Raw genomic sequence first — 4,878 nt, forward strand, 5'->3', positions numbered from 1 at the left:
CCTATAGGCGGGAGACCCCTCACACCTGGGTGTTGAGGGAAGCTCAAAACAGCCACAGCCAGGGTAGAGGTGACTCGCCCATCTGGTGGGAGACCCTTCCACCTGGGTTTTGGGGGGGAGCTCATATACCACCACAGCCAGGGTAGATGGGACTCGCACCTCCAGTCCCCTCTTCCCTGGCTAACATGGTATACAAGCTCCCTGTAACACCCAGGTGGGAGGGGTCTCCTTCCTGGAGGGGCGAGTCCCCGCTATGCTGGCTGCGGCAGTATAGGAGCTCCCCCATACACCCAGGTGGGTGGGGTCTCCCGCTTGTAGGGGCAAGTCCCCTTTACCTGGGCTACATGGGTATATGAGCACCCCCTGACACCCAGGTGAAATGCGTCTCTGGCCTAGAGAGTCGAGTCCCCCATAGCCTGGCTGCGGCAGTATATGACACCTTGGATGGAGGGGTCTCCGGATTAGAAGGGCGAGTCCGCTTTACCCTGGGTTGGGCTGAGTTCCCCCAACACTCAGGTGGGAGGGGTCTCCCACCTCAAAGGGCGAGTCCAGGATGTTACAGTATAGGAGCTTCCCGCCCCATACACAGATGAGAGGGGTCTCCTGCCTGAAGGGGAAAGTCCCCTCTACCCTAGCTTCAGTGGAATACTAGCATTCCCTGACACCCAGGTGGAGGGGTCTCCCACCTGGAGGGGTGAATCCCCTCTACCGTGGCTGCTGTGGTATAAAATCTCCCCCTGACACCCTGGTGGGAAGGGTCTCCTGCCTGGAGGGGCTAATCCTCTCTTCCCTGGCTAAGGTGGTATACAATCTCCCCACAACACCCAGGTGGGAGGGGTTTCCTATCTGGAGGGGAGAGTCTCCACTACCCTGGCTGCTGTGGTATAAGAGCCTCTCCCCCACACACCTAGGTGGGAGGGGTCTCCAGCCTGGAGGGGCGAGTTCCCTTTAACCTGGCTGCGGGGTATACTAGCTCCCTCCAGCACCCAAGTGGGAGGAGTCTCCAGCATGGAGGGTCTAGTCCCTTGTACCCTGGCTGAAGCTGTATAAGAGCTCCTCCTAACACCCAGGTGGCATGGGTCTACCGCCTGGAGTGGTATATACCCGATACCCTGGCTTCCATGGTATAGGAGCACCCCCTTGACACCCCAGGTGGGAGAGGTCTCCCGCCTGGAGGGTGAAGTCCACTCCACCCTGGCTAATGCAGTATACAAGCTTCCGGACACCCAGGAGAGAGCGATCTACGTCCTGGAGGGGTGAGTCACACAACAGTATAGGAACTCCCCTCTGACACGAGGTGGGAGGGGTCTCCCATCTGGAGGGGCGAGTCCCCTCTACCCTAGCTGTGGTGGTATAGGAGCTCCCCTGGACACCGACATCAGAGTGGTCTCCCACCTGGAGGGTTGTGGAGATATACAAGCTCCCCCATACACCCAGTTGGGAGGGGTCTCCTGCCTGGAGGGGCGATTCCCCTCTCCTCTGGCTGCTGGAGTATAGGAACGCCCCTGACACCAAGGTGGAAAGGGTCTTTCGCCTGGAGGGGCGAGTCCCCTCTACCCTGGCTGTGAGAGCTTCCCCTGACACCCAGGTGGGATGGGTCTCCCTCCTGGAGGGGCAAGTCCCCTATATCCTGGCTGCAGCAATATAGTTGCTCCCCCTGACCCATAGGTGGGAGGGGTCTCTCGCCTAAAGTGGCGAGTCCCCTCTACCTTGGCTGTGGCGGTATAGGAGCTCCCCTGATACCCAGGATAGAGGGGTCTCTCAACTGGAGGGCGAGTCCCCACTCTCCTGGCTGCAGCAGTGTAAGAGCTCCCCCCAACACCCAGGTAGGATAGTCTCCCGCCTGGATCGGTGAGTCTCCTCTACCCAGGCTATGGCAGTATACAAGCTCCCCCAGACAACCAGTTGGGGGAAGGGTCTCCCGCCTGGAGGGGTCTCCCGTCTGGATGGGCAAGTCACCTCTACCCTGGCTAAGACAGTATACAAGCTCCTCCAGACACCCACTGGGGAGGGATCTCCCACATGGAGGGGCGAGTATCCTGTACCCTGGCTGCAGTGATATATGACCTCCTCCTGACACCCAGGTGGGAGGGGTCGTCCGCCTAGAGGTGCGAGTCCCCTCTACCCTGGTATACAAGTTCCTCCAGACACCCAGGTGAAAGGGGTCTCCCACATGGAGGGCTGAGTCCCGTCTACCCTGGCTGCATTGGTACACTAGTTTTCCCTGACTCCCAGGTAAAAGGGATCTCCCACATGGCAGGCGAGTCCCCTCTACCCTGCCTACAGCGGTATAGGAGCTCCCCAGGACACCCAGATGGAAGGGGTCTACCACCTGGAGAGGCGAGTTCACTCTACCCTGGCTGCGGAGTTATAAAATCTCCCCCTGACCCCCAGGTGGGATGGGTTTCCCTCCTGAAGGGGCAAGTCCCCTATGCCCTGGCTGAGGCGGTATAGAAGCTCCCCCAGACACCCAGGTGAAAGGGGCCTCACGCCTGGAGGGGCGAGTCCCCTCTACCCTGGCTGGGGTGGTATACTAGTTCCAAGACACCCAGGTGGTAGGAGTCTCCCTCCTACAGGGTGGAGTCCCCTCTACCCTGGCTACTGCGGTATAGGAGCTCCCCTGACACCAGGAGGGGGGAGTGTTTCACCTGGAGAGGCGAGTCCTCTCTACCCTGGTATACAAGCTCTCCCCTACACCAGGAGGGGGAGTCTCCCACATGGAGCCACGTGTCCCCTCTACACTTTCTGCTGTGGTGTACAAGCTCCCCTTGACACCCTGATGGGAGGGGTCTCCTGCCTGAAGGAGCAAGTATCCACTACCCTAACTGGGGTGGTATATGAGCTCACTCCAACACCCAGGTGGGAGGGGTCTCCCACCTGAAGGGACGAGTCCCCTCTTCCCTGGCTGCAGTGGTATACTAGCTTTTCCTGACACTCAAGTTGGGGTCTCCGCCTAGAATGGCCATTCCTGGCTAAAGTGGTATACAAGCTCCCTGCAAAACCCAGGAGGGAGGGGTCTCCTGCCTGAAGGGGAGAGTCCCTACTACCCTGGCTGCTGCAGTACAGGAGCTCACCGACCCCTTGACACCCAGGTGGAAGGGGTCTCCCGCCAGGAGGGGCAAGTCCCCTCTACCCTGGCTGCAGTGGTATACTAGCTTTCCCTGACAACCAGGTGGGAGGGGTCTCCCAACTGGAGGCAAGAGTGCACCCTAATCTGGCTGCAGAGGTATAAGAGCTCCTGCAGTCACCCAGGTGGGAGGGGTCCCTCGCCTGGAGAGGGAGTAAAGGAGCTGCAGCAGTAAAGGAGCTCCCCCAGACACCAAGGTGGGAGGGGTCTCTGGCCTGGAGGTGCTAATCCCCTCTATCCTGACTGTGGAGGTATACGAATATCCATTGACATTAAGGTAAGAGGGGACTCTGGCCTGGAGGGGCTAGTCCATTGTACCCTTGCTGCTGCAGTATAGGAGCTCCCCTGACACCCAGGTGAGAGGAGTCTCCCGCCTAAAGGGTAGAGTACTTTCTACCCTGCCTGCAGCGGTATAGGATCTCCCTAGGACACGCAGGTGGAAGAAGTCTCCTGGCTGGCAGGGCGAGTCCCCTTTACCCTGGCTGCAGAGTTATAAGAGCTCCCTCCTACACCCAGGAGCAAGGGGTCTCCCGCCTGGAGGGGCAAGTCCCCTCTCCCCTGACTGAGGAGGTATAGGAACTCACCCCGACACCCAGGTTTGAGGTGTCTCCCGATTGGAGACCCCTCCCACCAGGGTGTCGGTGTGAGCTCATATACCACCCCAGTTAGGGTAGTGGGTTCTTGCTCCTTCAGGCAGGAGACCCCTCCCATCAGGGTGTCAAGGGGAGCTTGTATACCACAGCAGAAAGTGTAAAGGGGATTTGCCCCTCCATGTGGGAGACCGCCCACACCTGGGTGTAGGGGAGAGCTTGTATACCAACGCAGCCAGGGTAGACACCAAGGTGGGATGGGTCTACCACATGGAAGGGCGAGTCCCCTCTACTCTGGCGGCAGCGGTATATGAGCTTCCCCCATATCCCCCATACTCAGATGGGAGAGTCTCCCGCCTGAAAGGGCGAGTTCCCCTATGCTTGCTGCAGTGGTATACTAGCTCTGCCTGAAACCCAGGTGGGAGGGTTCTCCTGCCTGAAGAGGGGAGTCCCCACTACCCTGGCTGTGGCGGTATACAAGCTCCCCCTGATACCCTGGTGGGAGGGGTCTCCCGCCTGGTGAGACAAGTACCCTTTACCCTGGCTGCTGTGGTATATGAGCTTCCCACAACACACAGGTGGGAGGGGTCTCCCGCCTGCAGAAGCGAGTCCCCTCTACCCTGGATTCGGTGGTATACTAGCTTTCTCTGACACCCAGATAGGAAAGGTCTCCTGCCCTGAGAGGCGAGTCCCCTCTACCCTGGCTGCTGCAATATATAAGATCCCCTGACACACAGGTGGGAAGGGTCTCCACATACAGAGGGGAGGCCCCTCTACACTGGCTGCTGTGGTATAGGAGCTCCCCCTGACACTCTAGTGGGAGGTGTCTCCCGCCTTGAGGGGCAAGTACCCTCTACCCTGGCTGCAGTGGTATTTGAGCTCCTCTGACACCCAGGTGGGAAGAGTCTCCCGTCTGGAGGGGAGAGTTCCCTCTACCCTGCTTGTGGCAGTATAGAAGCTCCCCAGGAAACCCAAGTGGAAGGGGTCTCCCGCCTTGTGGTGCAATTCCCCTCTCACCTGGATGTGGCAGTATACAATGTCCCTCTGACATTCAGGTGGGAGGGGTCTCCCGCCTGCAAGGGCGAAACCCTCTAACTTGGCTGTGATGGTATAAGAGTTCCCCCAGATAACCAGGTGGGAGGGGGTCTCCCGCCTAAAGGG

The sequence above is a fragment of the Marmota flaviventris genome, chromosome 2, assembly GCF_047511675.1.
Source record: "Marmota flaviventris isolate mMarFla1 chromosome 2, mMarFla1.hap1, whole genome shotgun sequence".
Taxonomy (NCBI): domain Eukaryota; kingdom Metazoa; phylum Chordata; class Mammalia; order Rodentia; family Sciuridae; genus Marmota; species Marmota flaviventris.